The sequence below is a fragment of the Meles meles genome, chromosome 5 (genome assembly GCF_922984935.1).
Source record: "Meles meles chromosome 5, mMelMel3.1 paternal haplotype, whole genome shotgun sequence".
NCBI lineage: Eukaryota > Metazoa > Chordata > Mammalia > Carnivora > Mustelidae > Meles > Meles meles.
Genome location: NC_060070.1, coordinates 124,377,880 through 124,402,753, shown reverse-complemented (window position 1 = coordinate 124,402,753; position 24,874 = coordinate 124,377,880). Strand labels below are relative to the sequence as shown.

Here is a 24,874-nt window from a genome sequence, read left to right as displayed (position 1 = left end):
CTCAGCTGGGTCATCTCTCTGCTCTGTGTCCTTGGCCCTTGTGTGGAAGATTGTCTCACTAGGAACTGTGATCACAGAGACTTGGATATCAACTGTCACCAGGACCTTGTGCAGCAAGAGCTTCCTGTGACTGGGTCAGCCTCACCTCGGGCCTGGGTTGGGTCATAGCCTCCATTCCAGGGTGGGCTTTTTTCATTGTTTCTCTAGAGCATCAGGCCAGCTCTTGCTCTTGTGTACCAGTTCTTGTCCCATTCTCCCTGGGTGACCCTGTCAGTTACAGCAGCAGGTGTCCTTTGGGCTGTGTTCCCACAGGCCTAGGTTGTCCCCTACACATAGGAGTCTTTGTGGTACGGAGAGACAAAATTTCAGATTCATCCAACTCTTTCCCTCACTCTAGACCTGTTTTCTAGATTATTCTTAAGATTCTGGAGATAGGGCGCCTGGGTGGCTCAGTGGGTTAAGCCGCTGCCTTCTGCTCAGGTCATGATCTCAGGGTCCTGGGATTGAGTCCCACATTGGGCTCTGCTCTCTGCTCGGCAGGGAGCCTGCTTCCCTCTCTCTTTCTCTCTGCCTGCCTCTCTGCCTGCTTGTGATCTCTCTCTCTCTCTCTCTCTCGCTGTCAAATAAATAAATAAAATCTTAAAAAAAAAAAAAGATTCTGGAGATAGAGAGGAATCTGAAAGTTTCTTGGCCTTAATGAACATCAGTTAGTTTCTCTCTCTCCAGCTGCTCTGCCCTCTTTCCCCTACCCCTAGTTCAGTGATCCTAGTGCTGGCTTGGATCCAAGTTGATGGATCTATAAAGCAGAGTCTAATGTAGATCACTTTGTGGTTGGAGAAAAGGACCCAAAAAGCCTGAGTACAGTGTTTCAGGAGAGAGAGATCTGTGTGCTGTGCTGTGCAGGAGAGATGGTGTGGGGGGAGGGGCTGAGTAGAGAGAGGGAGGGGAGGGCAGCCCTGTGAGGGGAGAGAGGCAGCACGGATGGGGAGGTGGGTGCACGTGGGGCAGGAGCTGCCTCGGAACAGCTGAGACTTATCTAGAAGAGGGAGTCCTTTAGCTGCTCATTCATTGAACTGATAACTGTCATGTGCCTCACATAGGACATGCTATGTTTGCATCTCGGCACCTCAGTGAGACTAAGAAGAGGGAAAATGTGCTGGTCTTGTGGAGAGTATTTCTAGTGTAAGGGTATTTCTAGTGTAAGTGTAGTCTGCCTACACTTGACCCTCCGACAATGTGGGGACTGGGGCAGTGGCCCCCTCACGCAGTCAGAAATCCAAGTATAGCTTTTGACTCCCTCAAAACATAAGAACTAAAAGCCTACTGTTGCTGGAAGCCTCACTGATAACATGAAGAGTCACTTAATACATGTTTATGTTACATGTAGAAAACACCCAGTCTTCTAACAATGAATGAAGCTGCAAAAATTAGAAATCACAAAGATGAGGAAATGCATGGACAGTACTTACTGTAAGAAGTCTGCACACGGGTGCACACGCACCATGCAAACCAGTGTCATCAGAGGTGAACTGTGTATTGTGTGAACGTAGTAATAAGGGAAGTGTTTTAAGTTGGAAGTTGGCAGGAGCTGTGAGGAAGGAGAACCAGAGAGCACCTGTGCTGGGATGGGGACCGTGGCTCCTTTACTCCAGGGATCAGGGGAGCTTCACTGAGAAGGTGACCTCATCGTGGAGGTCTGAGGATATTAAAAGGCTTTTGAGTTTTCTCTGAGTGAGGAGTGGAGTTACAAGAATGAACAGTTCAATGGGATTGACTTTCTAAGCAGAACCTGATGCTGCTGTGAGAATCGAGAGGTACAGGGCGAGTGACCAGTGGGGACAATGTAGGAAACCAGCGCTGTGTCCCAGGAAGGGGATGTGGGATGTACATCTGGGGTGTGAGGAGGGAAGATATAGGAAATGGTTGGGTGCTGGATATTTACAGATGGACTTTGCAGCATTTCCTAACCACCAATTCTGGGTGGTGAGGAGGAGGAATCAAGGAGGGCATCCAGTATTTCAGACTGCAGGTAGAAATGTGGAGTGCCTTCCTTGAATAAGGGGAAGAATCTTGAAGCAGGACACTGGGGGAAGCAGCATCACAGCAACCAGTTTGGGCATGTGGAATCTGAGATGTCCACTAGAAATGCAGTGAGGTTGGCAGTTGGATACAGAGCGCAGGGGAGGAGAAATATCCGGATTAGAGAAATAGATTTGGGAGGTGACAGCATATACATGATGATTAGAGCCTTCAAGCAGAGATGAGGTCACCAAGGGTCAAGGGCCATAGAAGAGAAAGGAACAGGACCAAACCCTGGACTCCTCATGGCTAAGCAGGCTGATCAGAGCACACACCCAGAGCGCACTGCACAGTCTGGTTCTGCGTCTAGAAGGCACAGAGACCAGGGAGGCCCAGCCTTCAGTGTGCACAGGAATTTCCTGGACTATGAAGATCTAGACAGTCTGGGGTAGAGCGTGAGATGCTGGTTGATAACAAGGTTGCTGCTGCTGCTGCTGGTCTTCAGATCCCACACTGAGTAGCGAGCACAGGAAGCAGGATCCCCACATGGCCGAGCATCAGCCTGTAAGGCTTATCATGTCAGTGATTCCTGGGCCCACACCCAACATTCTAAGCTGGGGGGTCTGGGGAGAGGCCAGAGTATTTGGTAACAAAGCCACAGGCAATCCTGTGACTCCACCAGATAGAGAACACTGAAGTCATCGATGAGAGCCCTCATTGTGGGAAGGGGTTTTACAGACACATTTAAATGGTTTTTTTTGCGGGCGTCTGGGTGTCCCACTCTTGCTTTCAGCTCAGGTCATGACCTCAGGGTCATGAGAACTAGCCCATGTTGGGCACTGCACCCAGTACAGAGTCTGCTTGAAACGTCTTCCCTCTCCCTCTACCCCTCCCTGTCTCTCGCACGCATGCTCTCTCTCTCGCTCTCTTTCTGTCTCAAATAAATAAATAAAATCTTCAGATGTCTTTTTGTAGGAAGAAAAATGCAAGACATTCTGGGAGATGCATTTTTTTTCTCTCCTGTGGGGCACAGTCAGGTGGCAGACTGAGGACGTTTTCATCTCAACATAAAACATCTGAGTTACCAAGAGTGTAGATATTAAATGTTTGCATCACACAAAAGGAAATGGTAACTATGTGACATGATGCACGTGTTAGCTTATGCTATGGTTGTAATCACTGTGCAATACAGAAATGTATCGATCAGCAGGTTGTACCCTAAACTCACCCAGTGGTGTATGTCAATCATATCTCTATAAAGTTGGTAAAAGATGTCTGAAATCTTGCTCTTGGAAACTCTTCCTTATGTGGGTTTCTGACTCCTTGTGATACATACATACAGTTACAGAGAGACTTAGGGAAGAGAGAGAATATATGGGACCTTGTTTTATTTCCAGGAAAGCCACAATACAGGCTTGAGACTACACAGCCAGAAGCTGAATCCACACTGGACCCTAGACAGAAGCCCACAGACAACCAGCACCTGCTACTGGGCATCGACACCACTGACTCCCCTGAGTGCGTCCACTAGACCCGGCAGCTGGGACTCCTATCGCTGCTGCCCCTGACAGCTGCATGACATGACTGTGACACTGCTCAGACCCCCTGTGCCTAATGCATGGACACTGTCCCAGTGTGCCTGTCACGTGTCCAGAGTCAGAGTCTGGCAGGTGGTCATGTGACTGTTGAAGCTTCATGTCATGTCCAAGTGCTGGACTGTTTGGCAAAGTGGGTTCCCCTCTCTGTGGATGGAGGTGTCTCTGCCCCTAACAAGATTATTGACGTGAGGGGCGCCTGGGTGGCTCAGCGGGTTAAAGCCTCTGCCTTCAGCTCAGGTCATGATCCCAGGGTCCTGGGATCGAGCCCCGCATCGGGCTCTCTGCTTGGCAGGGAGCCTGCTTCCTCCTCTCTCTCTCTCTCTGCCTGCCTCTCTGCCTACTTGTGATCTCTATCTGTCAAATAAATAAATCTTTATTAAAAAAAAAAAAAAAGATTATTGACGTGAGGCATTCCTGCACATGGCGAGAGAGGTGCAAGTTTTAGACATTGGGAGCCAAGAATGGAAAAGAATGACAAATTTCCACATGTGGAGCCATGATCTGAGACTAGAACTTGATCTGCACACTGTTGGCACTCAAGTCTGCTTGGAGGAGGAGTGACTCATAAGTGGCATCTTTCAACTTATTCCCTTGATGGTTGTTATGGCCCTGGTTTCTCCACTCCAGTCCCTACTCACAGATAAGTGAAGTAGCATTGTTGGGTCATGAAGTGATTGCTCCACACATCTTCTCCCAGCTTTTGTCTCTTCCTGGGATTAAAAACCCAGATCTGTGTCACTTCAGATGATCCTCATATACACGCTGACATTTGATGTTTCTTTCTATACGTACATATTTCTGGGGAGAGTATCCATAATTTCATCAGGTTTATGTGGCCTCCACAAAACTCTGAAAACCATTCCCATGTAGACACTGCCTATTTCATCTCGGTCCACGTACAGCTAATGATCACAGTGTTTCAGCAGATCCAATGATGTGATATTCATGCTCAGTTTTGTTTGGAAATAACCAGTCTCAGACAGAAGATAGAGCTTTCTGACTTATAACTCACTTTCAACTTCTGTATGTACTTTCTGTAGCCTGAGGAATAGTTCCCAGACCAGGGCTGGATCACAGGAGACACAGATCAGCACTGGTTTAGGTGACTTACACTTTAGCACCGTCTTGGGTGCCTAAAATAGAGCAGAAATGAAAAACATTTACTGAGGATTCCATTTCCACCTACACAGAAGACTAAGGTTTAAGGCTGCCCCTCTCCACGTGAGGTGATGAGCGCTGGTGTTATATGCAACTGATGAATTATTGAACTCTACATATGAAACTGATGATGTACTCTGTTGGCTAATTGAATTTCAATAAAAAAGTTTTTTAAGAAAAAAGGCTGCCTCTTCTCCCAAAAATGAAAATGATGGAAAAAACATAAAATCACCCAAAAGTGCAGAACAATCAAGAAAAAAATCAATTAGCCCAAAATTTAAATATGGGCCGTAAGCCCCAGAGAATAGTTGCTCTGATCCGTAGAGTATTTTTCAAATCTAGAAACTCTTAGCTTGGCCTCTCATGCTCATGAGCTTCATAGGGAGGAGACAATGCCCAGAGCCGCTTCATGTGAGGAGCAGGAGAAACATCCCCTCCCTGAAAATCTGGGAACCTAAGAATCACATCTTCAGAACAGGATGACACAAATCAAATCTGTTCTACCTTCAAGTGCAAGAACATTCTAAGGAAATTTGCCTATAAGTCGGGAAAAAGTGAGCAAACAGCTATTTCAAAAATTTGCAGACACGGACTAAGCCGTCTGTGATTTGTAGTCCAAATTTGCCTTCCCATTGTACATTGGGCCAAAATAACTTCATGTCATTAGCTTAGTTTATAACTGTCCTGGATTGGTGATGCCCCAATATTTTAAGAAACAAATTTCTCTAGAGAAATCTCTGTTTAACCTATGTGTCAAAAAACTTACACAGAAAATTGCACAGAGAAAAAAAGCAACTCATAGAAAGAAATTAAAGTGAAAATGAAAAAAAAAAGTGGTTAAGTAATCTTAGAAAAAATGAGTAACAAAAAGCTCATGAAACTTCAATATTGGAACTATAAGATGCATTATAACAGGACCAGGATACATAATACAAATACATAAACATACATTATTTGAATATATATTATGGGTATGATGTAAAGAAAAAAAATCACAAAATTTAAAATGTAGAAAACATGGCAAAAGCAAAAGCACCTCTTAAGAAAATAACTACAGGGGCACCTGGGTGCCTCAGTGGGTTAAGCCTCTGCCTTCAGCTCAGGTCATGATCTCAGGGTCCTGGGATCAAGCCCCATATCATGCTCTCTGCTCAGCAGAAAGCCTGCTTCCTCCTCTCTCTCCCTGCCTGCCTCTCTGCCTACTTGTGATCTCTCTCTGTCAAATAAATAAATAAAATCTTAAAAAAAAAAAAAAGAAAGAAAAGAACTACAAAATAAAGTGATTAATGATTAAAAAATGAAAATATTACAGTTTATTCACTGAATAAGAATTTATCAGTAAAAGAAGAATGAGTGGAGGGGCACCTGGGTGGTTCAGCTGGTTAAGTGTCAGCCTTCTGCTCAGGTCATGACCCCAAGGTCCTGGGTCAAGGCCAGCGTCTGGCTCCCTGTTCAGCGGGAAGCCTTTCTCTTTCCGCCATCCCACTGCTACTCCCCTGCTCCTGTGCTCTCTCTCTCTCCTCTCTCTTAGAGAAAATCTTTTTAAAAAGAGAGAGAGCAAAAAAAAAAAAAGAGAAAAAAAAAAAAGAGAGAGAGAGAAAAATGAGTGAGTCATGGAAAACAAAAAGCAAAAAACTAAGACAGTGACATAAATCAACAGTGTCAATATTAACATTGCAAGTGAGTGGCTTAAATAAGTCAATCAAAGTGCAGATTATTCGCCTGAACACAAACAATGTCCACCTATGCTGTCTACAGTAGACGCACTTGATCTCAGTTACAAACAGAGTAAACTCAAAGGGATGGAAAAAGTTATCTCGGGCAAACAACCATAAGAAAGCTGGAGTGGAGACACTCATTAGCCAAAAGGGACTTTATAGTAAGGGGGTGCCTGGGAGACTCAGTTGTTAAGAGTCTGCCTTTGGCTCAGGTCATGGTCCACTGAGCCCCTGCATCAAGCTCCCTGCTCAGTGGAAAGCCTGCTTCTCCCTCTCCCCGTGCCTCTGTTTGTGTTCCCTCTCTCACTGTGTCTCTCTCTGTCTAACAAATAAATAAAATCTTTAAAAAAAAAAAAAGTAAACAGGATCATTTTGTAATGATAAAATGGTCAAGTCATCAGAAAGGTGAAACAACTCTAAACATATATTCACCTAATAACTCAACACCCAACTGCTTGTAGCAAAACTGACAGAAACAGAGAAACACACAATATGACAATAATACTTAAACTTCAATATATCACTTTCAATAATGGATAGGACAACTATGCAGAGATCAATGAAGATAAAGAAGACTTGATCCATACTATAAAACAACAGTGCAAGTCTGACATGTAAAGAATATTCCAGCCATGAACAGAATATATGTTCATTTCAAATGCACATGGAGCTTTCTAGAAGATAAGCCCTATGCTAGGCCATAAAAAAACTCAATGAATTTAAAGGAGTAAAAATAATGCAAATATCACAGTGGCGTGAAACAGAAATAAATAACCGGAATGAATTTGGAAAACTCACAATGTGCAGAATTAACACACTTCTACATAATCAATGGGTCAAAGATATCAAAATGGAAATCAGAAAATACTTCAAGATTAATAGAAATGAAGACAGAGCATACCAACCCCGAGGGGTTCAGACTAAAGCAGTGCTGAGAGGAAATACAGAGTTGGAACTGCCTGTATGAAAAAGAAACATCTCCAATCAATTACCTGAACTTCCACTTTAAGTCAAAGGAGAAAGAGGAGCGAACTAAACCAAAAGCAGGCAAAAGGATGGAAAAAATAAAGATTAGAGCAGAAGTTAATGAAATAGAGAAAAGAGAATAAAATAACAATACAGGAAACTAACTAAATCAAATGTGATCCTTTGAAAGATCAACCAAACTGACAAATCTTTAACTAGACTCACTAAAAAAGAGAGAGAGAGAGAGAGAAATGACCCACATAACTGGGATCAGCAATGAAAAAGGTGATATTAGCACTGACCACACAGAAATAAAGAGAATTAGGAGATTATGATGCACAATTATATGCTAAAATATTAACTTGCCTGTATAAAATAGACAAAAACACAGAAAGACACCCATGACTAAAGCTGACTGAAGAAGAAATAGACCATCTGAATGTACCTATAATGAGGTAGAACATAGAGTCAATTGTCAAAAACTATTCCACATAAAAGCCCAGTTCCAAATAACTTCGCTTGCAAATTATACCATATGCTGTAAGAATTACTAACAATTCTTTACAAACCCTGCCCCCCAAAAAAGAGGAGGGAACTCAACTCATTTTATGAGGCTAGGATTATTCAGACACCAAAACAGACAAAGATATCACAAGACAGGAAAACTACAGACCAATATCTCTTATGAATGTAGACTCACACACACACATACACACACACACAAATATCTCAACAAAAATGTAGCAAATCAAATCTAGCAACATATAGAGTTAAACAAACCTAATGAAATTTATTCTAGGAATGCAAGATTGGTTAAACATCCATATCAATCAAGGTAAAAAAATATATATATAATGTATATTTTATATATATATATATATATATATATATATATATATATATACTGGAAATATACTAGGAAAAAAACCCACATGCTTATCTTAACAATTGGACAAGAAGCATTTGAAAAAATCAGACACCTTCTCACGATAAAAACTCAACTGCTAATAGAGGGAATTTCTTCAATCTGATTAAAGGCATTTATGAAAACCCTTAAGCTAACATCTTACCTAATGGTGAAAGACTGGTTGTTTTTTCCTAAGATCGGCAACATGAAAATTATGTTCATTCATGGCTTCTATTACACATTGTGCTGGAGGGGCGCCTGGGCGGTTCAGTCAGTTAATAGTCAGCCTTTAGCTGAGGTCGTATCTCAGGATCATGGTCCCAGGGTCCTGGGATCGAGCCTGCACAGGCTCCCTTCTCCTCGGGGACCTGCTTCTCCCTCTCCTTCTGCGTGTGCTCCCCCTGCTTGTGCTCTCTTGCTCTCAAGTAAATAAATAAATTAAATTTAAAAAGGGAAATGCCGGAGCGCCTGGGTGGCTCAGTGGGTTAAAGCCTCTGCCTTCGGCTCAGGTCATGATCTCAGGGTCCTGGGATCGAGCCCGGAGTCTGGCGCTCTGCTCAGCAGGGAGCCTGCTTCCCTGCCCACCCCCCATCTCTCTCTGCCTGCCTCTCTGCCTATTTGTGATCTCTGTCTGTCAAATAAATAAATAAAATCTTAAAAAAAAAAAAAGGAAATGCCAAGTGAGGTTGTCAGGTTGGCAGTTGTGTTTCTGAAAACTGGGCACGCCTCTTGATGGGTTCAAGGCAAAAGACTCAATGAAGCCAAAGAATAGGGAAAGGAAGGGTTTTACTGACACGTAAAGGAGAACACCGGGAATGTTTCCCAAAGCAGTGTCTCCCTGAACAACACACTGGGGAAGTTTCAAGCTGAAGGTACAGATGTCATGACTCCTCTGACGCAGGACACTTGACCTGCGGTAGGAGCTGCTGTCTCTGCTGCTCCTGCACCTGGATGACACTCGTGCCACTCAGACTGAAATGTCTCTGCACAGACTTGGCGCCAGAGCTGGGAGCTGGCGGCTGCCATGTCCCATAGACCCTGTAGGGTGTAGCCACGGTCCAGTCTTCCTCGGGGCAGCACGGTATCCCGCTGTACGGATAAGCTACAAGTTATGTCTGTGTTTTCCTGTCATACGTGTCTATGCTGTTTCCCATTGGGGCACTCATACACAGTACTGCTGAGACATTCTCATACACGGCTCTTGGTGCACATGTGGAAAAAAAAGTACTGAACCAGCGAAGAGTGCTCGTTCACAGTTCCTCACACCACAAACACACGACAAAACATAACAACCCACAACGGGCACACACACATGCTGACAGAGTAGCAGCTCCATGGAGAACGGAGAAACATTCTGTTTCTCATGGAGAATGTTTCATGGAGAAACATTGTGGAAAAGGGGAGTCGGGGTCATAGAGGCATGAAGTGCTGGTTTACACAAGTGTGGGCTCCCACCCAGTGTGAGTGGGGTACACAATGGTCCCCACTACACACTTTTTCCTGGGGGATCTGGGGGGGGAGGGGACAGGTGCCAGTGTGACTCTACAGTCCTTCCCAAAGGAGAGGACCTCGGTGTGACTATGGTTCACCTCAACATTCTCTCATCCTACCCGATGCAGAGTCTCAGGACAGGGATGCAAGTGTGAGCACCAGAAACAGGAAGGACCCTAAGACACTGTAAGTACTTTGTTAAACCCTGATGTGGGAATTCCAGAGGGCCTGAAGGGGAGGGCTGTGCCTTCACCCCATCCGGCAAAGTTGGGGCTGGCGGCGAGCACAGCTACATCCCATGGTGGTCCCTTACCCGCCAGTTCTGTCCCTGTGTTTCCCTCCCCTCTATGACCAAGAGTGGACTGGGGTGGGGGGTGCCTGTCAGTCTCGTGTTGCTGCCCGCAGTCTAGACCAGCACAGCAGCCACACATAATGTCCCTTCCAATGGCAGAAAGTGCGGTATAAATGCAGAGAAGTAGAAATAGTAACTGAGGGTAAAGGAAGGGATAAACTCGCTATGTCATGAGGGAAATCCATAGTACATTAGCGAAGTGTGAGCAAGAGATGACACAGTCTCGGGGTGCTTGAGTGGCTCAGTAGGTTAAAGCCTCTGCCTTCGGCTCAGGTCATGATCCCAGGATCCTGGGATCGAGCCCCGCATTGGACTCCCTGCTCAGCGGCAAGCCTGCTTCCCCCCAACCTTCTGCCTGCCTCTCTGCCTACTTGTGATCTCTATCTATCAAATAAATAAATAAAATCTTAAAAAGAGAGAGAGAGAGAGGACACTGTCTCTTAGCTCCGTCGTCCCAGATGCCTGAGAGAGAAAACCGTGTGCTGTGAGAACATTCTTGCTTCTGGAACCTGGCAACACTGAATGGACCCAGCAGACCAGAGTGGCCCTGGGAGACACCGTCCTCCAGCAGGAAGATGGGCTGTTAATGACCGGAAGGGACACAAGTACTGGGCCAGCATCTCCGCAGTTCCGGTCCTATTGCTACAAGGGATCTGTGCTCAAAGACCACAGCGTGTCTGTGGGATAATAAAAATATGTGGTCATTGTCTCCAGTTCCTGGCACCCAGCTCCCCAGGATCTCCTGAGTGATAAGACTGTCACTGGTACGCTAATGAGATGACTTGGTCGAGGGTCTTAGACAGTTCAGGTTGGGGTTGGTGTCCAGGAGGACCAAGCCATGACTAGAGTTGGAGCCATCAGCCTCATTCCCTGACCTCTGGGGAGAGGCTCTGGAGGCTGACCTTCATCCCCAACAGCCAGTGACTGAATCAAGTGTGCCTATGTCATGAAGCATCCATGAAGAGTACTCCACAGTGGGGTTCACAGAGCTTCTGAAATGGTCAACACGTCCATGTGCTCCAAGGGGGGCACATTCCAAGTCCACGGGGACAGAGGCTCCCGCAACGGGACCTGCACGCTCCCACACTCCCAAGCCACTTCATCTGGCTGCTCGTGCGTGTCCTTATAATAAACCATAATAGTCAGCACAGAGTTCTCCTGAGACCCAGGAGTCCTTCTAGAAAACTACTGAACGTCCAGGGTTCACCCAACTTTGTAGACAACTTGAACAACAGTGCCAGGGACATGGGAACCTGAGAGTTGAGACTTGCCCCTGAGCTGAGGACAACTTGCAGGATGAAGTCCTCCTACCTGTGCCTCCCATGCTCACCCGAGGTCAACAGGGTCACGTGTGAAATGAAGGAATCAGAGGACACCCAGGTGGTGACAGGGAATCAGAGAGCTGGTCAGTTGGGGAAAGAAACCCTCTCCACTCCACAAAGAGAAATTGAGAGTTAGAGCAAACAAGTAACCTGCTCGTCCAGGAGCAAAGGATAAGCAGAACGGAAGCCTGTCTATCATGTCCGTCCGTCTGCGACCAGCTGTTCAGGGTCCTGTTGAGAAAGGAGACAGCGGGCCCAGCATGGAGTCACAGATGCCACACACCACCGAGAGCATCGTACTTAACCTACAATGGCTTTAGCTCTCAGGTTCCCATGTCCCTGTCACTGTTGTTCAAGTTGGGCAGCGGTCCCGTGAACGCTGACAGGTGCTAGAGAGTCTCTCCCCAGAACATCATCACGCACGGGGAAACAGACACAGTCACACGACACGTCAGTGCACACAGACCACTCACGTCTTGCAGACCCGAGGCTTCTCGTCCTTGCAAGAACAAAGGAGGGCAATCTGCCCCGAGCCATCATGCCACCAGCCCATCTCGCCACTGCCCGTGTTTGTGAGTGAGAACTGCAGTGACGACAGCTGGGTCTGATCACGTAGTGTCAGAGGAACGAGAGGACAGCTGTCACTTATTACCCACTTGTTCCCTCAGCCAAACCCGAGCACCTACAGAGCACCAGGTCAAACTGCAGCCTCAGATCTGTGCTCCGAGAATGACAGTCGTTCTGTCTCCATCCCTCGCCTGCAGCACCCCAGCAACCTTACGACATAAGGAGAATTCCGCGGTCAGGGCTTCAGAAGAGAACGCCTTCCTGCACATAAGAGGAAGATCTGTTTCCCCCATATCCTTCCAGTGGGAGCCGGCCTGAGGCTCCACCAGACAGGGGAGCACACGCTGGACCTGACTCACAACCCGGGGACAGAGAGAAGCTGCCACTGTGCACGGTGTGTGTGACAGGGCGCATGACTGGCAGTGTGTCCCCCAGGCCCACGAGCGGCTGCAGTGGCCCGTGTCCCGACCCAACCAAGACAGTAGTGCGAGCAGTGGTCTCTGTGCCTATAGTAGAGGCCGGGGTTCCCATATGACACGCAGCCGGACCGGCCACTGCAGGTGTGCTCCTGGCTGCACAGCCTAGCCTGTTCCATGACTGTCCCCAGGAACACGTTACGTCCACAGAAGATGCATGTGTGTACGTGTGTGTGTGTGCACTACCTCCTGTCCAAGTTCGAGCAGGGCTGGGTTCCAGGGTTTGCACAGAGGAACAGCTGCAGAGAGCAAGCGTTCAGAGATGCTCATCACCCCAGCTGTGAACCGCTCCCTAATCCTCCCCCTGATGACACCCCACGATGAAACAATGCCATAAACCTCACACATCACACCTCGTGACAACAAACGTCCTCCCTCTCTTTGCGAGGGGAAAAAAACATAGTAAATGCAATTTTTTTTTAGATTTATTTATTTATGTGACAGACAGAGATCACAAGTGGGCAGAGAAGCCAGCAGAGAGAGAGAGAGGAGGAAGCAGGCTCCCTACTGAGCAGAGAGCCGGATGTGGGGCTCAATCCCAGGACCCTGGGATCATGACCTGAGCTGAAGGCAGAGGCTTTAACCCACTGAGCCACCCAGGCCCCCCAGTAAATGCGATTTTAATGCCCCTCCTGCCCTGGCCTGCTCTCCTCTCTGACCCCAGCAGCTCCAGATCCAGCTGAGCACCAGGCTCGCTTGCGGGGCTTCTCACAGAACACAGGCCTCTCCCCAGACCCACAGACTCCAAGTATTCGGCACAAAGTCAAGTTATCACCTATTTAACAAGCCCTACTAGCAAGGCTGAGGCATAGCCACGGGGGAGTCCTAATCTACATTCCTGCTGCTAAAAGTGAGACGGGAAGACCAGCAGCAGCCACACCTTGTCAAAAATACAGAAACTTCAAATGCATTTTCCAGATGCGAACCACAGCATGTCCTGTATCTGGCGCATGACCTACGCCAGTCAAGGGCTGGCCCGTATGGACCACCTCCCTGGTCCAGGGGCAGTACCTTCACTAATGCGGCCTCAGACCCCAGCTGCTCTGCAGCCCACCCAGCACAGACACCCTTCCCGCTGCCCCTACGCCCTGAACTTCCTCACCACGCTGCACCCCTGCCTCCCTTCCTCCCCGCTCTCACAGCACCTCCCTTGCACACCAAGTACATTCCCATTTTCAACAAACCACCATCCTTGAACTCACAGGTGCTATTTCCCAACCGAACAGAATCACAAGAGACTCTGCTTCCTGACTCCTTGACTTTGGACTGGAGCCAACACAGGCTCACTAGGGCAGAGGTGGGCAAGCAGAGGATGGAAACATAACAGGAACTAATTCAAAATGAGAAATTTGGGCAGGCCTCCTGTCTGCTAATCCAGCTAATCCAGAATTTGTTCCTCAGAGAAGACTGGGGAAAAGATGGAAAGAACAACCAAGCCCCAGAAGGAGGGCAAGACCTGAATGAGTCTGAGAGTAACCCCTGGATACCACAGATGCCTGGGCATGGGGGCCACCCTGAGCCTGTGGAGACTCCGACGGGCCAACCGCCTCCTGCCGCTGTTAGGCAGGAGACACCCGAAGCTGAAGGAGACCAAACTCCTACTTGAACATGAAAACAGGCCTAATCCTCTCCAGATACAAACAACAAATAAACACCCAAAGATAGGCTGAAGGCCCAACCCAGGCCTGAGCCGATGCTGACCCGGCCACACAAAGTCGCTGCCCACAGTCGGTCCCGGAGGCAGGACAAGGTCTGGGTGATGTCCAAGTCTGTGATCACAGAGACTGTCCTAGAAGGACAGGTCCCACTGGAGGGATGAGGACAAAAGAGCAGAGAGACTCCCCAGCCGAGCGGACCCATGATGAACTGAGCACCAACTGGGCTCTACACGGCTCTTCACAGACTTCTCCTGTCCCCACCTAGAGGAGACCCAGCACACCAAACCTACAGATTCTGGAAGGTTCTCAATGCTTCCATTTATTTCCTCTCTCAGACTTCAGGAGTCCTCTCCTTTAACAGATCCACTCCTCATGACAAGAACTGGAAAAAAAACAATTCACATCCAGGGTCCTATTTTCAACAAGGAAGTAAGAAGTTGTAGCTCAGTGTCACACAAACTAAAGACAGGGATGGAGATGGACCACTCTTCCTTGGCCGGAATAGGAAAGCAGATGAGGAAAGAGAACACAGGTTGGTCTTGGTGGGGTGGGGCAGGGGGGCGGGGCGGGGGGATAGTCACGTGGGAGGGGGACCTATCTCCCCACCGCCTCACAGTATGTTAATAGGAACATGAACACATTCAAATGTCCTTTGCAGAAAGAGAAATCAGGGGTGTTGATGTCACAAGATGGGAAAGTGAACACATCTTGCATCATTCAGTCCCCCACAAGGCAGCTGGCTCACACTGTTAAAGGAAACAATCACGAACAGATTCAGGTCAGTCATGTATGTGTGGACTTTCTCAACAGCCCACCACATGCTCAAAATATCCACTTGAAGAATCCCCACAACCCAGTCATGGCCCCTTTCTCTCTCCCCTCCCCATGTCAGGCATTCCAGGGTCTCACCTTTGGAAACAGCCCTTCCATACTACTCCCTGCCTGAGCATAACTCCTTCCTCTTCCACCCAGGGAAAGAAAACATCCCATGAGATGCCATGGGGGAGGCAGGGCCCAAGATCCTAGATGAAAATGATAGCCTGGACCACAGGAAAGTTTCTAAAACGGTCACTACAGACCTAGGGTAGAATCAGGGACATGAAGAAAAGAGATGCCAGAGCGAGACAACCATCCTCCTGCAGTCTGTCCTCAGCAAGGACCTTGCTCTCTGACCTGTGACTGCTGGGAATCAGGTCCGTCACACCATTCATCAGGGTGATTAATCTGTCTTTCACTCTCACCTGTGCCCATAAACAAGGCAGGACAGACTTCCACCTGAGCTTGAGACACTGCAGAAGGACAAGAAAACTCAGAGCACCTCCCTTCCCTACCTGAGCTCTCCTTCCTCCACATGACAGCTCCAGCCACCGCAGTACCAGTTACCATAAGGACAACCAGACCAGCCACGATGCCCACAACAGGAATGGGGGGCTGAGGAGGGGACTCTGGGAAGAGAGGATAAGTTGAGGGCCTTGACCTCCAAGTCTCAGCCTAGACCCTACTGAAGATCTCCACAACAGATCCTGATGTCCCTGACAGCAGACTCTGTGCCCAGGTTTCCCTCCTTATCCCATCTCAAGGTGATGGGCTCAGGCAGCCCCTCATGCTACACGTGGCATGTATATCTCTGCTCCTCTCCAGAAGGCACAACCACAGCTGCCCACTTCTGGAAGGTTCCATCTCCTTCAGGCCTGGTCTCCACAAGCTCTGTGTCCTGGGTCAGGTCCTCCTCATCACGCTGCCAGGTCAGGGTGATCTCAGCAGGGTAGAAACCCAGGGTCCAGCACCTCAATGTGACCTCATGGTCAGAGACGGGATGGTGGGTGACATGTGTCTTCGGGGCATCTGAAGAGAAGGGTCAGAAAATTCAGGAATTTAGGGAGGAGTTAAGATGATGGAGGAGTAGGAGACCCGAAGTTCATCTGGTCCTGGAATCAAACCATTATAGTTATCAAACCATTCTGAACACATAGGAATCAGTGGGAGATGTGAAGAAAGAAATGCTGCAAGTCCACAAGTAGGAAAGCCACCACTGTTTGGGAGGTAGGAGGTGCGGAGACACGAATCCAGGGTGAAATATCGGAGGACACGGCAGAGCAGAGACAGTTGCTTCAGGAGGCAGCTGCCGAGTATGATAAACAGCAGAGCACAAAACCGGGACTTTAGGAAATCTGCTCCAGTGCAGGAGGTCCCTGGCTTGTAGATACTCAGGGGTCGGAGTGGGGTGGAATCCGAGGTGGGACAGCATGGTCTCAGGATCCCCAGGGTCCCAGAAAGAATGGGGTGCCTGAGTGTGGAAAGTTCCCAGGCATCAGCTTGGGGAAGCCAGCTGCAATCAGCAAGGGTAGGCACTCACTTTATGCTCAGGATGCCATAAACAGGGAACCACTGCACAGTTGAGGGAACTATTCTCCCAGTAGGGGCCTAGCACAGGGAGAAGCAAGTGGAGAAGCACAGGGAGAAGCACAGGGAGACAGCCCTCTCCTCCTCTGGGTGGGACTGCCCCTGCCCCCCTGCAGGAGTTTTGAAACTCGGTCATGTGCCTGACATAAAAAACGCTTGGCCACAGTCTGGGTGAACACAGAGTTTGTAGGGAAACCGGGGAGTCCAGAGTGACTGACTGCTTCTCTGTGCGGCTCACTAAAGAGTGGGCAGTGTGAATTTTCAGCTCCAGGGCTGGAGAGCAAAGTGTAGCCATATTCACCGGGCTGATCAAGCTGAAAGCCTCTGCACAAAACAGCGCCACCTAGTGCAACCCAGAGCTACTTACACTGAGCCCAGCCTCTGAGCAATTCCACCAGGGCAAAGTCCACCTGAGAATCCGCTCAAGAGGCCCCTCCCCCAGACCACCAGCAAGGACAACTGGCTGGCACCAAGTTGACAGACTCTTGGGGAAAACAGTATATAGGATTCATGGTTTTTTTTTTTTTAATTCTCTAGTTCTTCTATTATTTTTTCAGCTATTTTTTTCAATTCTTTTTATTTTATTTCTACATATACATTATTTTTTAATTTTTTGTTTCCTTCTGTTGAATTTTATTTTATTTTGTTTTTGTATGTATATATGTTTTTCTTTCTTATTTTGGGATCTAGTTTCTTTTAATAAGCAGACCAAAACACACCAAGATTTAGTTTTTGTTTTGTTTTTTGTTTATTTCTTGTTTTGTTTTGTTTCTTCTGGTTTGTTTTGTGTTTTTTTGATGTTATTGTTGTTTTTTTCTCTCATTCTTCTATTCTTTTCTGAACAAAACGATGAGTTGGAGAAATTCACCCCAAAAGAAGGAACAGGAGGCAGTACTTACTGCCAGAGATTTAATCACTATGGATATAAGATGCTTGAACTAGAGGGGCACCTGGATGGCTCAGTGGGTTAAAGCCTCTGCCTTCGGCTCAGGTCATGATCTCAGGGTCCTGGGATCGAGCCCAGCATCAGGCTCTCTGCTCAGCGGGGAGCCTGCTTCCTCCTCTCTCTCTCTCTGCCTATTTGTGATCTTTGTCTGTCAAGTAAATAAATAAAATCTTAAAAAAAAAAGATGCTTGAACTAGAATTTAAAACGACTATAAAGATTCTAGCTGGGCTTGAAAAAAGCATAGAAGGGCGCCTGGGTGGCTCAGTGGGTTAAGCCGCTGCCTTCGGCTCAGGTCATGATCTCGGGGTCCTGGGATCAAGTCCCACATAGGGCTCTCTGCTCAGCAGGGAGCCTGCTTCCCTCTCTCTCTCTCTCTGCCTGCCTCTCTATCTACTTGTGATCTGTCTCTGTCAAATAAATGTTTAAAAAAAAGAAAAAAGCATAGAAGACACTACAGAATCTCTTACTGTAGAAATAAAAGAACTAAAATCTAGGCAGGCATCTAAAATGCTATTACTGGGTGCCTGGGTGGCTCAGTCAGTTAAGCATCTGTCCTCGGCTCAGGTCATGATCCCAGGGTCCTGGGACTGAGCCCCCCATCAGGCTCTCTGCTCAGAGGAGAGCCTGCTTCTCCCTCTGCCTGCCTCTTCCCCTGCTTGTGCTCTTTCTCTGTCTCTCTCACTCTCTCTCAAATAAATAAAATCTTTAAAATAAAATAAAAATGCTATTACTGAGATGCAGTCCCAAATGGAAGCAATAAAAATGAAGGTGAAGGTAGAAAAGCGAGTCAGTGATACAGAAGATTAAATTTTGAAAAAAAGGAAACTGAAGAGAGAAAAGAAATGATGAGATCATGAAGGGAGACACAGAGGACACGGTGATCCCATAAAGTCAAATAATATCCATATTATAAGAGTCCCAGAAGATGAGGGTGGAAGAAAAGGGCAGAAGTTTTATTTGAACAAATTATAACTGAGAAATCCCTAATCTGGGGAAGGAAACAGCATTCAGGTCCAAAGTCCAGAAGGCACAGAGAACTCCCCTCAAAATCAATAAAAATAGGTCAACACCTTGATATATGATAGGGAAGCTTGCAAATTTCAAAGATAAAGAGAAAATGCTGAAAGTACCTCAGGACTAGAGGTCCTTAACTTACAAGGGTAGACACATAAGGCTGGCAGCAGATGTGTGCACAGAGACCTGGCAGGCCAGAAAGGACTGTATGATATATTCAAGGTGCTAAATGGGAAAAATGTGCAACCAAGAATACTATATCCAGCAATGTTGTCACTCAGAATAGAAGGAGAGATAAAGATTGTCCAGGAAAAACAAAAACTACATGAATTTGTGAATACTAGGTCACCCATTGCAAGAGATATTAAAGGGGAATCCTTTGAGCAGAGAGAGAATGGAAAAGTAACATAGACAAGAGAGGAACACAATCTAGTGGAACAGCGACTTTACAGTTAATACAGTGGCACTAAATTCCTATCTTTCACTAATTACTCTTAATGTAAATGGACTAAATGCTCTAATCAAAAGATAAAGGGTGGGGCGCCTGGGTGGCTCAGTGGGTTAAGCTGCTGCCTTCGGCTCAGGTCATGGTCTCGGGGTCCTGGGATCGAGTCCCGCATTGGGCTCTCTGCTCAGCAGGGAGCCTGCTTCCCTCTCTCTCTCTCTGCCTGCCTCTCTATCTACTTGTGATCTCTCTCTGTGAAATAAATAAATAAAATCTTTAGAAAAAAAAAAAAGAAAGATAAAGTGTATCACAATGGATAAAATAACAAGACCCATTGATAAACTCCGTACAAGAGACTCATTTTAGACCTAAATACACTTCCAGACTGAAAGTGAAGGGGTGGAGAACCATTTATCATGACAATGGGCATCAAAAGAAAGCTGAAGTAGCCATCCTTACATCAAACAAATCAAGTTTTAAACCAAAAATTAATGAGAGATGAAAAAGGACACTATATCGTAATAAAAGTATCTATCCAACAAGAAGATCTAACAATTGTAAATATTTATCCCCTAAATTGGGAGTAGCCAAATGTATAAACCAATTAATAATAAAATGAAGGAAACTCATTGATAATAATACAATAATACTAGGGGACTTTAACACCCCACTCATAGCAATGGACAGATCATCTAGGTAGAAACAACAAGGAAACAAGGGTTTTGAATGACACACTGGACCAGATGGACTTCACAGATATATTCTATATATATTCACAGATATATATAACCAGACAAAGACCCCATTTTTTAAAGATTTTATTTATTTATTTCACAGAGAGAGACACAGTGAGAGAGGGAACACAAGCAGGGAAAGTGGGGAAGGAAGACATAGGCTTCCTTCTGCACAGGGAGCCTGATGCAGGGCTCAATCCACCCTGAGATCCTGACCTGAGCTGAAGGCAGATGCCCAATGACTGAGCCACCCAGGCACCCTGAAGACCCCGTTTTAAAGGAGAATTACAGACCAATATCCCTGATGAAAATTCTCACCAAGATACTAGCTAATAGGATTCAACTGTACGTTAAAAGGATTTATTCCTGGACTACAGGGGTGGTTCAATTCAACATCTGCAAATCAATCAGTGTGAGATGCCACATCAATAAAAGAAAAGAACCATAGGATCCGCTCAATAGATGCAGGAAAAGCATTTGACAAAATACAGTGTCCTTTCTTTTTTTTTTTTTTTTTCCCCAGTGTCCTTTCTTAATAAAAACTCTCCACCATGTAGGGATCAAGGGAATATCATACCTCAATATCATAAAAGTCATATATGAAAGACCCACAGTGAATATCCCCACAGGGAAAAACAGAGTGTTTCCCCTAAGGTCAGGAACACAGCAGGGATGCCCACTCTCACCACTGTTGTTCAGCAGAGTACTGGAAATCCTAGGCTCAGCAATCAGACAACAAAAAGAAATAAAAGGCATCCAAATCAGCTAAAAAGTAAAACTCTCACTCCTCGCAGATGACATGATACTCAATGTAGAAAACCCAAAGACTCCACCGAAAAAAATTGCTAGATCTGATACAGGAATTCAGCAAAGTGGCAGGATATAAAATCAATGCACAGAAGTCAGCTGCTTTTCTATACACCAACAATGAGGCAGAAGAAAGAGGAATCAAGGAATTAATCTCATTTACAATTGCACCAAAAACCCTGCAATACCTAGGAATAAACCTAACCAAAGAGGTAAAGGATCTGTACTCAGAAAACTATAGAAAACTCATGAAAGAAATTGAGGAAGAAACAAAGAAAAGGAAAAACATTCCGTGCTCATGGATTGAAAGAACAAATACTGTGAAAATGTCTATGCTTCCTAGAGCAATCTACACATACAATGCAATCCCTATCAAAATACCATCCACTTTTTTCACAGAAATGGAACAAATAATCCTAAAATTTGTATGGAACCAGAAAAGACTCCAAATAGCCAAAGAATGTTGAAAAAGAAAACCAAAGCTGGAGGCTTCACACTTCCAGACTTCAAGCTCTATGTCAAAGCTGTAATCACCAAGACAGCATGGTACTGGCATAAAAACAGACACACAGATCAATGGAACAGAATAAAGAACCCAGAAATGGACCCTCAACAATATGATCAACTAATATTCAACAAAGCAATAAAAAATCGCCATCGTGGAAAAAGGACAGTCTTCAAAAAATGGTGTTGGGAAAACTGGACAGTCACATGCAGAAAAATGAAACTGAACTTTCTTACACCATACACAAAGATAATCTCAAAATGGATGAAAGACCTACATATGAGACAGGAATCCACCACAGTACTAGAGAACACAGGTAGCAACCTCTTCGACCTCGGCCGCAGCAATTTCTTGCTAGTCTCCAAAGGCAAGGGAAACAAAAGCAAAAATGAACTACTGGGACTTCATCAAGATATAAAGCTTTTACAGAGCAAAGGAAATAATCAAATTAAAAGACAACCTACAGAATGGGAGAAGATATTTGCAAATGTCTTATAAAATAAAGGACTAGTATCCAAAACCTGTAAAGAACAACCCCAACACCTCAAAAACAAAAACTCCAGTCAAGAAATGGGCAGAACACATAAATAGACATTTTTCCAAAGATATTCAGATGGCTAAAAGACACATGAAAAAAATGCTCAATGTCACTTGGCATCAGGGAAGTACAAGTCAAAACCACAATGAGATACCACCTCACACCTGTCAGAATGGCCAAAATTAACTATTCAGGAAACAAGAGATGTTGTTCAAAATGCAAAGAAAAGGAAATCCTCGGGACGCCTGGGTGGCTCAGTCAGTTAAGTGGCTGCCTTCGGCTCAGGTCATGATCCCAGAGTCCTGGGATCGAGTCCCGCATCAGGCTCTTTGCTCAGCAGAGAGCCTGCTTCTCTCTCTCCCTCTGCCTGCCACTCTGCCTACTTATGTTCTCTCTCTCTCTCTCTGTCAAAAAAAATAAATAAAATCTTTAAAAAAAAAAGAGAGAGAAAGAAAAGGAAATCCTCTTCTGCTGTTGGTGGAAATGCAGACTGGTACAGCCACTCTAGAAAACAGTATGGAGGTTCCTCAAAAAGGTAGAAATAGAGCTACCCTACAACCCAGCAATTGCACTATTAGGTATCTACCCAAAGGATACCAACATAGTGATCTGAAGGGGCACATGCACCCCAATGTTTACAGCAGCAACATCCACAACAGCCAAACTATGGAAAGAGCCCAGATGTCCATCAACAGATGAATGGATAAAGATGTGGTGTACATATATACAATGAAATATTACTCAGCCATCAAAGAGAATGAAATCTTGCCATTTGCAACAATGTGTATTTAACTAGAGGGTATTATGCTAAGTGAAATAAGTCAGTCAGTGAAAGATAAATACCATGTGATTTCACTCATATGTGGATTTTAAGAAACAAAACAGATAAACATAGGGGGAGGAAAGGAAAATTAAAATAAGATGAAATCAGAGAGGGAGACAAACCATAAGAGACTCTTAAGTCTAGGAAACAGGGTTGCTGCAGGGAAGGTGGAGGGGAGGGATAATTGGGTGACGGCATTAAGGAGGGCAGGTGAGGTAATGAGCACTGAGTGTTACATGCCACTGATGAATCACTAAGTTCTATCTCTGAAACTAGTAATACAGCATATGTTAAGTAAACTGATTTTAAATTTTAAAAAAGTATTAAAAGAAAGAACATGTCTTGATCCACTGAAGCAGCTCTCATGTGGCCATCTTGAGAATGAACAGGACAACTGGGGTGGGTAAAGACAGCAATAACTCAGACACCAGCCTGAACATATAACCTCTTCTTGTTTGGAAAGTTCTAGAATTAGGGTGAGATGGCCCAGTATAGAAGGCAGGTTTCTGTGAGAAAAAAGGAATTTCTGGTCCTAGAATGGCTGGAGGCCAAGTGACTCAGAATAGGTAAAGTCAGACCCCACACACATGGCGTGTGGGGCAGAGAACAAAGCCTAAGACAATCCCCCAAGGTTCCCAAAGGTACTGAGAGTCAAAGGGAAACACTCATCAGTTGTTTCAGAAATGGTCTCCTCCTCCATACCTGGAGAGACTGTAACCCTCAATAGTCCCTAGGAGAAAGGCAGACCCTTAAAGCCACTCTGGTACCGGGTCTGAAAACCCAGAGTTAGTCTCCAGACCTGACCCACAGGAGGGCCAATTACTGGTGTGGATCCCATGTCTTCCTACCCTCTTAGGAAGCCTCAGTCCGAAGGCAAATCGTGTAAGTCCCGCGTCCCCCGGTACCTATGCGCTGCAGCGTCTTATTCTCCATCTCCTGGTACTCCGAAGCCATTCCATGCTAGTGAATGTCTCGTTCCTCTGCGGCTCCCCCACATCGGCCGCCTCCCACTTGCACCGGGTAATCTGCGGTCCAGGAGCGCAGGTCCTCGTTCAGGGCGATGCAATCCACGCCGTTGTAGGTGAACTGCCAGTATGCACGGAGGAGGCGCCCTTCGGACCCCACATCGCAGGCAGACGTCAAGTGGACAGTGTGAGACCCTGCCCCGCCCCCGAGGTCAGCTCCGCCCCAAAGGCCCCACCCCGCAGTCAGCTCTGCCCTGAAGCCCCAGTCCCCGCCTCCGAACCCCAGGTCTTAAAGTCAAAACTGAAAGGCAGGTAGAGTGCCCGCGGGTTCTTCCCAGGTGAGGAGACAAACGGGTCCCGCAGCCCCGTGCGTGGGGATCGGGGATGCGACCTGGACCCGGGCCCACGTCGCTCACCGGCCTCACTCCGGTTGTAGTAGCCCCGCAGGGTGTGCAGGTTCACTCGGAAAGTCTGTGCGGTGTCCTTGGCGCCCCGCGTCTCTTGGTCCCAAAACTCCAGCCCCTCCTGCTTCACCCGCGGCGCTCGCGGCTCCATCCTCGGATTATCCGCAACGCTGTCGAACCGCGCGAACTGCGTGTCGTCCAGGTAGCCGACTTCCCAGTACCCGGGCTCCCCGTGGCCGGCGGGCCGGGACACTGCAGGGCCGAAATACCTCAGGGAGTGGGAGCCTGCGGGCGCGGAGGGGTTGAGACCCCGCCCAACGGGGCCCGGGCCGGGTGGAGTGGGCCGGGAGGGCAGGGGGAGGGGCACCGAGTGGGGGAGAGCAGGGCGGAGACCGGGATGGACTGGGGAGCACAGGCCCGGGTGGGGCCGGGGGCGGGGACAGCCAAGAGGCGCCACCCCCGGGGATCCCGCGTCCCCGCCCGGCGGTCCCCTAGCTCCCACCGCAGAGGCTCTTTCCTCCCACCCCGCACTCACCCACCCAGGTCTCGGTCACGGGACCGACAGCAGCAGGAGGAGTATTCGGGGTATTACGACTCGCATTCCTTGGGTCTGGAGAATCTAAGTCCCAGCAGACCGGTGGCACCGACAAGCCGGGAACCGCGATGACGCTGATTGGCTTCTCTAGAAACCGGGCGCGCAATGGGAGTGAGAGCTGGGACTACGTCATGAGTATCCAGGCAGGAGGACACGACACAGGTTGTGAGAAGAAGAGAAACCCAGGGAAAAAGGGCCTCGGCTTCCCTGCCCCAGACACCGATCTCAGGCCTGGGACTTTCAGAGCCAGGATTTCCGGGAAACCCCTGCTTCCTGTCCACCTGCACCCCAGGCCTGGCCCAGGGTCTTTCTGGAAGAGACACCAGGGAGAGACACCAGGCAAGGATCAGCCCCTTTTGTCCCTTTCCGTTTCTGGAATTCCTCAACTTGAGCTGAACTCCTGCTCCTTACCTCTCCTCCGGACTCTTCTAAAGGAAAACTCACCCCCAAGAAACTGGATGC

General features: G+C 47.0%; 1 long non-coding RNA gene and 1 pseudogene across 1 annotated transcript; one reads left to right on the top strand and one right to left on the bottom strand.

Annotated features, from left to right (window-relative positions):
- Nucleotides 1-14,774: 14,774 nt before the first annotated feature.
- LOC123942638 lies at nt 14,775-24,418 on the bottom strand (annotated as a pseudogene).
- LOC123942640 lies at nt 23,709-24,491 on the top strand. The gene is made up of 3 exons (XR_006818447.1): nt 23,709-23,751; nt 23,850-24,019; nt 24,361-24,491. It is a non-coding gene; the product is annotated as an uncharacterized LOC123942640 (long non-coding RNA).
- The last annotated feature ends 383 nt before the right edge of the window (nt 24,492-24,874 follow it).